General features: G+C 35.8%; 1 long non-coding RNA gene across 2 annotated transcripts; it reads left to right on the forward strand.

Moving 5' to 3' along the window:
• Positions 1 to 577: 577 nt before the first annotated feature.
• LOC116650064 (uncharacterized) lies at positions 578 to 9,143 on the forward strand. Of its 2 annotated transcripts, none has more exons than XR_004303058.2 (4): positions 578 to 743; positions 802 to 963; positions 1,025 to 1,381; positions 8,403 to 9,143. It is a non-coding gene; the product is annotated as an uncharacterized lncRNA (long non-coding RNA). The 2 variants fall into 2 exon arrangements; XR_004303057.2 differs by having other exon boundaries at positions 1,028 to 1,381.
• Positions 9,144 to 12,785: the final 3,642 nt, after the last annotated feature.

The raw sequence follows: 12,785 nt of genomic DNA on the forward strand, positions 1-12,785 counted from the left end.
ATATTCCTAATAAATTAATAAATAAATAACACCCACTAACAAATCTTACTAATAAAGAATAATAAATTAATACACATCGACCACAAAAAAACTCACAAAAATAATTTAGTTTATTTCTAATTAATTTCAAATACTTGGGGGAGAGAAGACAAATCCTAACACAGGCTAACTAATCTACGCATAATCTGGACAGTGGACAACACTTAAGCATTCGTCAAATGCTCAGTTCGTCCGATTGACTGACGAACGGCATTCAAGGCACGCTACCTTGAAGGCTATTTGGTTTCTGTCGCACTTCTGGGCACCCTTAGGGTATGCTGTGTGACAGGTGCGGCGTAGGATCTGTTTTATATCGTCCTAGGTCATCTGTCTCCGAAGCACATTTACCTACGGCCAGCACACCCCAAACGTTAGCACAGAGTGGGACAAAAAAAATAGATAACATTAAACAAACTCTAGTAAGACCTACCCTAATATCACATTATATCACAAGTTATTTTGCTTGTTAATTGCTTGTTTCTCGGCGGGTCGCGCCGGGTGGCTCATCGGTTTTCTGGGTGTAGTCCCATCCCTGGCCCGCAGTCCGCACAATCGATAACAACGAAGCTACACGTCTGTAGCAAAACAGACTTACACAACACTATGCAAAGCGAACCACCACTCGACAACGTCAAACAATTGGAACTCCTAACTCATGAATAATATAAACAGCTGTAACAACTATGAACATGTAAACATCAAAGGTGAGACACTCAATATAAATTAACAAAAAAACACTATTTATCCACTTTACTCTTCCAGAGTAAGCCCCGGTTCCGGACCCAGCGTACCCGCCCAATCATTAGACGATCACCTACTCGTCTCCCACTTTCTGCCATTAGATGGCCATCAGCCTGTGCCGGCTGTTATGCCAACTCTCCCCATCAAAGAAAATTTAGCCGGACATTTCTCTCTTCAGATACGGTATATAATTGGTTGCATTTCTTATCGTTATTAACATTTAATCTTATTTCTTATTCCTCAGCAGGTTATCTTCAAGCCATTATTTATACTATCGGACTCGCGAACATTTCCGGCATTTTAAACCAGGCGCATACGATAAGTTGTATATTCCTATATTTAAAATACTGAATATAAGTTTTAAGTGTCAAAATCTTTCCTTCTTTCAACTTCGCTTCAACGGTTATCTATAACGCGTTGCATCATTTCATATTTGTAACAATTTCTATTAATCTTAAATATATTAAATTTCCTTTTTTTTTGTACAGAATATCTTTTTCTGTTGGCGACCTTCGTATGATACCGGATGCCAAAAAAAACGCCCAGTAATTATTCCCAGTCAACAAAGGAAAGGAAAACAAGGGGAGAAATATAAACACAGGTAATTATTGCACCAATGGGGAGCAAATACCCGCTAAAATAAATGCGTGTATACATATGTGTTTCCAACGAAAAGCGTTGTTTGTCAAAGCGCTTATTACCTTGCCCGCCTAAAGAGCTATCTGGGTGTGGGGTACATGCACCTGAGGTGCGTAACATATATATATAATTAAGTTTTACACGTTAGGTTACTATAAAAAAATATATTTCAATTTATTATTTTCACTTAACGGCTACTTTTGTTGAGTACATTCAGATTTGCTTCCCGAATATGAACTAATTTATCTAACTGTTGCGGTCGCTTAGCAAACTTCGCTTTGAGAGAGTTTGAGTCAAAATTGAGTGAAGTTTGAGCTGCGTCAGCAATTATGCGTGGGATAGTGCTCTGATGGGAACATTGACAGTGGCGTGATATTTAGGGTGAATTGTTTATGTCTACCAAAGGGGGACAGTTTGATCTTGACCAATGTCGATGTTATCACCAAGCTCTTTGTTTACAATATTAGAAATGTTTTTAATTGTGCTTATGCTTATGTGCTAAGTTATGTTAAAGGGTGGGTGCGACTATGGATATGTCACTCCCCCAACCATTAGAAAAGTGCCTGTCCTCAGGTGTTTAAGTTTGGATATAGTGTAACATTTTCTTCTTTTACAATTGGTATATCTCCTATTACTGTAGGTGTTTCTTCAACTTTGGGTTTTTTATATTTTATAATTAATTTCTTAGGTATGCTTTTGAACTTATATGTCAAATACAGTGTTAAACTTATTAATATGATTACAAATATGGTTATTGTAATTATCTGGAATACATTGTTAAATTTTGTATGTTCATTTATAATTTGTTTCGTTTGTACAAACGAAAGTGGTTCTAATTTTATAACATCATTGCTTACGTAAATGCTTTGAGTATAATCTAACATATTGTTTGAAATTGAAATGTCATTAATTTGCAGTGAACAATTAAAGATTTTTATTATATTGTTTCCTTCTATTGTTATTTCGTTATTTATACAATTATGATTTAATATAGTTTTTGGTAAATTCCAAGTTAAAATTATATTTGGTTCTACGAAGTTGATTTGAAAATTTTGCAAAATTTTAGTATAACTACCTTCTGATGTTATTTGGTTTAAAATTCCTGTTAAACATTCATTATTAATTAATTTTTTTGTTTCTTTGCTATAAACTTTTTTATCTTGGGTAAAATATTTTTCATGAGCTATTTCTGTCAAAATATTATTATTTTCATCCGGGTATGGAATTATTTCGAATACCGGGCTTTTTATTATTTCTCGAGGAATGTGGGATATTTTCAGTATTTCGTTTGTATCTGATTTAAACCAAGTGGAAGTTTTTGTATTCAACAATTTCTCAGAATTAACATGCAACAAATAGTCATGTTTTAGTAATTTTGGGTTAAAAATTCCTAATCTTGTGAGCTGCATTCCCATCTCAATGTCTTCTATATATTCTGTAAAGTGTTGTAAGTTAAATATAAGGATATCTAATTTCTTTCCTTTTTGTTTCTCTTGATCTAGTTCGTTCATGATTTCTATTCCTTTGTTTATAGCTTCTATTATGTAATTTAATTCGTTAACCTGAACGCTGTTTTCTGCTAAGTTGCTTATTTTTTGTTCAATTTCTGTTTTGTCTTCTTGATCTAATGTTCCAAATAAGTATTTATATACTGTTCCTACTATGTTAACTAAACCTCTTTTGCTGCGTTTGGCTATTTTTCAGCCGTTTATTTCTCTGTTTAATTTTTCTACTAGGTATTCGATTTGTATAAGGTTATTGAATTCTTTACTTTGTTCAATTAAATTGTTAAAAGTTTCTTCGGTTTTTGTTATATTAACCGTTAAACAGTGGAATTCGTAATCTGTCGGAATGTCTATGGTTCCTGTTTTAAATATGAGATATCCGTTATGGGCTTTGATAGGATTAATTTCAATACTCTGTGCATTTATATGGTTTATAGTTATTGATAGTAATATTATAATAATTAGTTTAAGCTGGTGCTTGTATGTTTTGATCGCTGTCTGTTGTTGACCTGTAATTGTTATATTTGCTTTGATTAGTCTTCTTTTTCTTTTTGAATTTGGTTTTGTAATGTGTTATTTTCCTGCCTCTGTTAGTTTCCTCAAAATGTTTGTCGTCGATTTGTCTTAGTTCTCCTGTTTTCTTGAACGGGTCTATCTAGTGTCAATTTCATAATTTGTTCGTTTTTTGTTGAGGTTATTTATTAGTTTTTCTTTATTAGCTTGAGTGTCATATTCTGGTGTACCTGCGTATATGAATATGTCCGCTGGTGTTCTGTTAGTCGTTTTGTGCTTTGTTTTATGATTGTACGTGTAGAGTATAGTTTCAAATTTTGTAAGTTTATTTTCGACGTCTGAGTCGCTGTTAATGATTCTTAGTTTTTCGTTAACTGTCTTATGAAATCGTTCTACGTCGGATATACCATTTTTACTAGTGGTTATATTAATATTTACTGCTTCTGATTTTAGCCATAATTGTAGAGCTGTGCACAAAAAAGCTGAGTCTTTGTCTGCTTTTATTTCGATGGGTTTACCCATTTGGTTGAACACTTGTAATATAGCTCGTTTGGTTTCTAGCCAGTCTCTACTTTTTATTTCTATTAATGATGCAAATTTTGAATAGATATCAATGCAAGATAAAAATTGTTTATCTCCTACTATGTAAAAATCCATTACATATTTTTCTCGGATATTAGCGATTTCCGGAGTTATTTCGAAAGTTAATTTTGTATCCCTGTGTTCTGTTTTTGCAATGTTGCAAATCTCACATTCATTTATTAGATTTTGAATTAAATTTTGATAATCTGGGAAATAGTGGGTTTCTTTGAACCAATTGATAGTTTTTCAATTCCTGGATGTAATAATTCTTTGTGCTTTTTTAATATTAATTCTTTGAATTCTGCGTATGTTTGAAGGTCTATTAATTTTGTACTAGTTTTCATTGCCTTTGTTGAATTATTCGGACTTATTATTTCTAAGTAGGCTTCTTGAAAAATTGGAAAATCTGCTTCGTTGTGGAAGTATAGCACACTTTTCTTTGTGCATAAGTATTCTTTTATTAATTCTTTTGCATGCGTGTTAGTCATGTCTTTGTACGTAATTTTTATGTTGGTTTTGTGAAAGTAATTCGTAACTTTTGTTTCGTTCTCGGTTCCTTTTTCAAATTCTATTTGTCGATTATAATAATTAAGTGGTCTTTCTGTGATTTGTAAATGGTTACTGTTGTCTTCTTGAGCACTATGTATTGTTGCTCTTGTGCTAATTGTATCTTCGCCTAAGAAGTTTTCGTTTAATTGAATTCTGGACAGAGCATCTGCCACATAATTTTCTTTTCCTGGGACGTATTTAATTTGGAAATCAAACTCATTTAGCTTGATTTTCCACCTTTGTAATTTCATGTTAGGTTCTTTCATATTATTTAACCAGACGAGTGGTCTGTGATCACTAAGGATTTGAAATTGTCGACCAAAGAGATAGGACCTAAAGTATTTAGTGGCCCAAACGCTAATAATTCTTTTTCAATCGTTGAATAATTTAACTCATGCTCGTTGAGAGTTCTACTTGCATAGCATATAGGCTTATGCTCTTGCGAAAGGACGGCCCCTATTGCCATATTACTCGCGTCTGTAGTTAATGAAAATGGTTTTTCGAAGTTAGGGTATATTAAAATTGGGTCGGATGTTATGAGTACTTTTAGCTTTTCAAACGCTAGTTCGTAGTCTCTGTCTTTTATATTGATTTTTGCTCCCTTTTTTAATTTAAGTGTTAATGGTTTTACTATATTAGCGAAATTTGGTATAAATTTCCTATAGAAACCACATAATCCTAGAAATGATTTAAATTCTTTTGGGGTTTTTGGAATTGGGAATTTGACAATTGCTTGTATCTTGTTGGGATTTGTTTTTATACCCTCAGTTGTGATGATGTGACCGAGAAATTCAGTTTCTTTTCTCATAAACTCGCATTTATCCAACTGTAGTTTTAAGTTAGCTTCTCTTAGCTTCTTAAATACCTTTTGTAGCGATAAAATGTGTTCCTCTAATGAAGTGGAAAAAATAATAATGTCGTCTAAGTAGACCAGACAATCCTTAAAAATTAAATCTTCTAAGAGATTGTTCATACAACGTTGGAACGTTGCAGGTGCATTCTTAAGACCAAATGGCATGCGAGTGTACTCGTAATGGCCATGTTTAGTCTTGGGTATTGAACCAGGATCCATTTGGATTTGGTGGAAGCCTTTGGCTAGATCAATGGTTGTGAAATATTGACATTTTCCAAGTTTGTCTAATATTTCATCCATGATCGGGATAGGGTATTTATCATTAATAGTTAGTTCATTAAGATTGCGGTAATCTATGACTAACCGGAACTTTTGCTTTCCAGATGCATCGTTTTTCTTTGGAACGATTATTACTGGTGAGCAGTAAGGGGATTTGGATTTACGTATGATATTTTGTTTTATCATATCGCTTATTTGTTTATTTACTTCCTCATCGTATATTTGAGGATATTTGTATGGACGCTTGTAAATTGGGTCCTCATGTTTTGTTAGAATTTTGTGTTTAATTGTACTAGTGAAAGTCAAATTGTCACCTTCATGGTACTGGATATCACGAAATTCATGTAAAACATGAACATGAAACATGAAAACCCTCTGTTGAGGGTGGATCAAGGCACTCTTGTGCGGTCATGTCCTCTTCGACCTCTTCGTCGTTATATCTAAAACAAAAGTTAAAACCTCCTAAGGTTACGGATCCTTGTGCATAGTCTATTTTTGCTTGACATGCTTCAAGGTATTCTCTTCCAATCAGAACATCATAATGCTCTGAGAAGTCGTGAATATAGAATTTTTGTTTGCTCGGACAAATTTTGCTTGCTCCTAATCGTATACTTTGTTTTAATTCAATAACACCATTTATGGTGTGAACCTTTAATGTTTCGTTGTAAACTGGAAAATTTAAGCGGTTTGTTTTCATTAGATTTATGGTTGAACCTGTGTCGATGACACATTTTAGAACTTCGTCATTCATAATCAATTTTATGAATGGATTTCTTCTGTTTGTTCCGAGGCTTGCTGATGAAAATTTTCGGATGTATCCATTTTCATCTGCCCACTGTTACTATCTCTTTGACGTTTAGTCGGAGGGTTTGGTGCATTCAAGCGTGAATGGGACTGATTTTGATAGTTTAAGGGATTTTGGTATCTACCTTGACTTAATTTCTGTTGGAACTCGTGGTGAGCTTTCTGATTGTCTTCGGACTTATTGTGCTGTTTATTTTGTGCGTGATAACTCTGATTCGTGTTGGAATAACCACTTGAAATGGTGGTTGGGTTAGCATTTTGCTGATAATTTCCCATGTTCCTACGATTGTTATTTTGATTTCCCTGAACATTATTATTTTTAGGTTTTTCAGTAATTTTCATATAATCCCTCTCTTTGAGCTACTTGCTTTAGTTTTTGTGTCGACGTAATGTCGTATCTGGCTAACATCATGAAAAGCCTATCTGGTAATTTTTTTGTAATAACATCTTTGATTGTGTTATTCATAACATTTGTAAAAAGGGTTGTATTGCTAGGTATATTTTCTAGTGCTAACTTATTTAATATAACAAAAGATTTATTTTCGAGCTCCTCGATGAACTTAGCGACGTTTCCTTGGTAATTCGTGTTGTATAAGCGTCGAAGGAGTTCTTCAAATGGTGTCTGCACTTTGTATTCTTCAATCAATGCGTTTCTCAGCTCCTGCCAAGTGTTGGCTGCTGTCCTTTGTGAAATCCTCTGAGCATCTCTTGTGACTTGCAATTCGATGGCTCCGTATAAGATGCTGTGTTGTCTAACATCTCGGGTTGGATACAGGTGTAGGATGTAATCTAACCTTTTAATGAAGGCGTTTAGTTGATCCGTTGATCCGTCAAAGCTTGGCACCTATCTAAGTTGTGAAAGGGCCTGGTTGAGGTGTTGTTCTGATAATTCCATGGTCATCTTGGTATAATACACTTTTTTTCGTTAGATGATAATCTTTGTTTTTGAATAGTTTTGAGTTTGTAGGTTTGAACTTTATTGTTCTTTGATTTTGCACTTTTATTTTAGGTTAAAGTTTGTGATGGATTATGGTTTAAATGTTTTTTTTTTTTGCGTGTGTGTCTTAAAAAGACTCAGTAATAACGTATTGCAGGGATCAAACGATATGCAAAGCCAGTCGTTATTAACTGTAGTATCTTTATTGCCCAAAGGGTCAATATTATTAAGCTACTAGTGACCCGAAGGATCTTGTGCGGATACGTATTCGAGAAAATGTTTATTACACTCCGACAACACTTTCGGTCGCGATTGTGCGTTAGATCTGGGAATTAATTAACCTTTAGCGATCTTTACTTTTTCCCGACGTATCCTACCGGCTGCGCCAATTAAGTTTTACACGTTAGGTTACTATAAAAAAATATATTTCAATTTATTATTTTCACTTAACGGCTACTTTTGTTGAGTACATTCAGATTTGCTTCCCGAATATGAACTAATTTATCTAACTGTTGCGGTCGCTTAGCAAACTTCGCTTTGAGAGAGTTTGAGTCAAAATTGAGTGAAGTTTAAGCTGCGTCAGCAATTATGCGTGGGATAGTGCTCTGATGGGAACATTGACAGTGGCGTGATATTTAGGGTGAATTGTTTATGTCTACCAAAGGGGGACAGTTTGATCTTGACCAATGTCGATGTTATCACCAAGCTCTTTGTTTACAATATTAGAAATGTTTATAATTGTGCTTATGCTTATGTGCTAAGTTATGTTAAAGGGTGGGTGCGACTATGGATATGTCACTATATATATATATATATATATATATAAGTATATATACGCATAAGTAGGTATCACTCGTGCATAAGTTGACCAAAATCTAAACTTTTTAATTTTATTCTTTACTTGGCAGACGCAATAATTAACTGAAGTTAAAAATTCCATAAAAAAATCTTTTCCTTTCAGGGAGCACAATGGGAAGTCCGCGACACTGCCGTTTACTCAGGCGAGGAGGCACGAAATGGAACAGACTCACTCGGATAATATGGCCGTGGTCTCGCCCGTGGCTGCCTCTTCGTCGTGTGAGTCCCGTCCGTGATGGCTCGTCTCTCCGTCGTATGGATTACGCCGACACTTGGCCGCGCTTTGAAAATCCGGCCCGTGAATATCGGGGTTGATCTGGCCAGCATCCTCCGGCGCGGGATTCAAACGTGGTGTGCCACAGAATGGCTGCGGCTGCTCCAATAGAGTATCGCTTTTATAGTAGTTTTAAATGACGACAGTGTGTCTCGGGTGTATTATTGTTTTGCGTATTATCGCTCTTGGGCACGTTAGCACATAAGGAATTATCTTTGCAATTAAATAATAAAGAAAGCCCGTCATGAACAAATGTATGCCCTTTGATTTTTTTCAATTGTTCTTTTTGGGTAAGCACATGCTCCGTGGCCGGCAAAAAATATATCCAACTTCCCAACATTCTTAACTGTGAGCCGGTACATTTGGGCAGCAACATCATCGGTGCCGAATTTCGGCACACGCATACATTGGCGAGGCGGGCACCGTTGCTGCCCATGTGCACAGCTACATTTTTTTGAGTCGATGGCCCAAATGACGGCCAAGGGCATATCCAAGGGCATTGCGATCCACTCTCCTCACATTCTCTTTAAGATCGAACTGGGCGGCCAATAGCAACCATCGCTTTTGGCGCCGTGGATTGCAAGTCTGGCGTTGCCACCCTTCAAAAATTAGGGCTCCGCCGTGGGCCCAGCTTCACCCCGCATACTCTGACCATATGATAAAAAGATATCGGTAATATCGCACGCAACCAACTAAGTAAGCTCTCGGTACTGCCGATAACGTCAAATGCAACAATTAATTAAATTAAATTCAAATTAACATTCAAATCACGTTTAAATTAATTACATTTAATTTTACATTACATTTAAATTGAATTATTGAAAAATATATATTGCAAATGTAAACAGTAGTTTTGGTATTTTAGTTTCACACACATTAATCGCCAAATCGAAAATAGTTTTTTTTAAATTTTATTATCGATAGTTAGCAGCTTTCATTCGCTTATCTCAAGGCATTGGCGATAGTTAAAAACTATCGGAAATTGATCGTAGATCGTGCTGCTACTGGGTTATCGGCAACATTTAATTGCCTATATTTAATAAAATACGATATAAAGTTCCGTTCGAAATGAAATCTTGAGAAAAAAATACTTCTTGCGTTTTCTATTCGATCTCCGGAATATGATCTACATTGCTAGAGCCGCAGTTATTATTTAGTGTTCCAGTTTAAAAATTTTAATTTGTTACAAATTTTAATATTATATATTACAATAGTTTATGCCATAAATTGTTTTATTACAATAAAACAATTCATTAAATTCGAAATTTATTATATTGTTGTCTTTAACAATATAAAACAGGGATGTTCCATGCAAAATGGATACATCTGCAAATTCTAGCATATATTCAATATTTAAAGGTGGCTTTATTATCGGTTATTGTAATCTGTAATTTATTTATTGCTTTTATGTATTATCTTTTCAGTTGTTGTTAGTACGGTTGTGCTTATATTTTCTTTAACTATTTCATTTTTGTATCTGGGTGACACTTTGGTCCCTTATCTGGTATTGACTTTGACGAATATTTCTTCACCTGGTGGTAGGTACGTATGCCGTTACGTTTTCTGTTGTGATTTTGCATGTTATCTTTCCTAGCTTTTTCGTATTGATCTGGGTCTGTAGTCACGTTTCTGTCGAAGAATATATTTAATGGTTTTGTTAGTTTGATTAATTTTTGGACACACCGCCATCTTCCCCTCTTAAAAGTGTGATAAGGGGCTTTGTCAACTTATCGAAGTCTTTTAAAAACCTCATTTAATATCTGGCAAGGCCATTGAAAGATCTTACATTTTTGAGTGTTTTTGGAAGTGGGTACTTTCCTATTGTCTTAATCTTGTTAGGATTGGTTTCTATGCTCTTGTCTGAGATGACAAAGCCCACGAATTCTACTCTGCTTTTAAAGAACTCGCATTTGTCCAACTGACACTTCATGTTCGCTTACTGTAGAGTTCTGAATATGGCGCCAAGGTGACGCGCATGCGATTCATTATCTTTGCTAAAAAATTGATATCGTCAATATTAATGAAGCAAGAGCTCTTTGGAAAATTGAGGGCGCATTCTTGAGTCCGAATGAGAGTCATGTAAACTCGAATCTTCCGTTGTTAGCGGAGAAGGCAGTTATTTATATGTTTGATTCTTTAAGGGGTATTTGATGAAATCCACTTTTCTTTGCGGTAGTTTCTTTATTTAGTTTGCTGTAGTCTATGACCATGCGATATTTATTTTGCCCAGAGGCATCTAACTTGTTCGGAACAATCCACACAGGTGAATTGTATGTGGATCAAGTTCTTTAATTTGGTTGTGTACTTCGTACTTTTAAGGACATTGAAAATTGGTAAAATTTCGAATATATGGGAAGTCGGCTTTTTCGAATTTCTGCTCTTACGTTAGTTGTGTATGTCAGTTTTTCGTCCGCATCGGCAAATAGACTTAGGTGCATTTTAAATAGTTGATTTAGACTATTTTTTTTGTCCATTTGTCATATGGTCTGTCCGCGTTATTACCGTCAACACGGTTCGCCTCGATTTTTTTCTGCTTAATGGGTATGCAAGTAGATTCCTGCTGCTTTGGATTACAGCATCTTATTCCTGTAGATTATCGTTACCTAATATGGCGCCGAAAGATTTTAAGGTGGGTAAAAGAAACAATTTTATTTTTACATCGTTTCTATTGAAAAGATTAGCGAGCTTGTGGTTTGTAATTTTAATGCTTCCGCCGACTGTGACTGCTTCGAAGGGCGAAATTTCGATTTGATCCTGTATCTATTTATATTTTGAGTAACTTTCTGCTCCTCATCTTACATTCTATGTAAGGAAAGTAATGTCTAAGTGCTTGTCTTGGGTATTTTGTCCGTCATCTGCTTCTTCAGATGCTGTTCGTAATTTAGCATTGATTGTACGTATTCTTCCATGGTCACATAGTTATCAGTGCTTTCTGTTTCGGTCTGTTCTCTTCCTGTTTGAATGTTGAAATTTCTTTGTTTTTTGTTCGTGGTTGGTGGTGGAGGTCTTTTCCCCACTTCAAAGTTGGGTCTGTTCATGTAATATATCATTCTCGTGCGGATGCTTTGGTCCACGTCCATTGGCTCAGGACGTGGTTGGGGTTTTGGTGCAGAAGGTCTATTGGGTACGTATACCTGTTGTGGTTGTGTCTGGTAGGTTCGTTGGCTGGGGTATTGTGGAATCGGTCCATTATTGTTATAGGTCGTTGGTCCATGGTCTGTATTGGTTGGCCAAGAGGTATGAATCGGGAGTTGGGGCCTGAAGTTAATAGGTGGTGGCCTAAAAGCTTGGGCGAAAGAAGGCTGAGGTGTTCGGGGTGGCAGTATAGGTGGTGGTACATTTCTATTTAGGTTTCTGGCATGTGTCTGTTGATTCCAATTCAAAGCCATGTTGGTGCGATAGCTTTGATTCTCAAGTTTTAAACAATAGTGAAGGGCTGAAGGTAAATCTGCTGGCTCCCTTATTCCAAGAATCTCCCTTCTACCCTCTAATGAAGGGTTTCGGATTCCCTATTTAAATTCATGGAGCCTACTTTATTTAATATCAGCGATAAGTGGTTGTAAACGACCTGGTAGAATTCTTCTACTGTTTGGTTGTTGCCTTGCACTAAGATTGTCATCTGATATTCTAATGTACCCAGATCTCTTGTGTCTGCATAATGCAGCGTGAGACATTTGGAGATGGCGCTTCAATTTAGGGGAACATTATACGACTCGAGGGCCGTGTCAGCAATGCCAGTTTTCTTACTGTATGCAATATGCCAAAGTATTTTGGCGAACCTGCTTCAGCTGCATAGACTGATAGTAAACGATCTACACTCTTTATCCGTGAGCTAAATTCCGCTGGATTACCGGAGAATCCTCTGAGGCTTTTAACTATGTCCGGAACATTGTCCAAGTCATTCAAATTGTGGTTGGCAGTTATGGTTTGGTGTCTGGTTTCTTCCTTCTACTTTGGAGGGTCCCTTGGGAATCGCAAAGTTGGGTTTAGTTATACTACGTTTGTAGAGCTTATTGCTCTACAATATTTTGTATTTCTTATTCTTATAATTGTATTTCACTTTTGTGTTAGTTGTTTGTTTGCTTGTTTGTTTCCCTTAATTTCTAACTTACTATTCCCGATGTGGCAACCTCCCCTGCCACCACCGTTGTCCACCAATGGCCAAATAAACAATTACGTTCCCATTGCCTTTCGCGAATTTCACCAATCGTA

The sequence above is a fragment of the Drosophila virilis genome, unplaced genomic scaffold, assembly GCF_030788295.1.
Source record: "Drosophila virilis strain 15010-1051.87 unplaced genomic scaffold, Dvir_AGI_RSII-ME tig00001750, whole genome shotgun sequence".
Classification (NCBI taxonomy): domain Eukaryota; kingdom Metazoa; phylum Arthropoda; class Insecta; order Diptera; family Drosophilidae; genus Drosophila; species Drosophila virilis.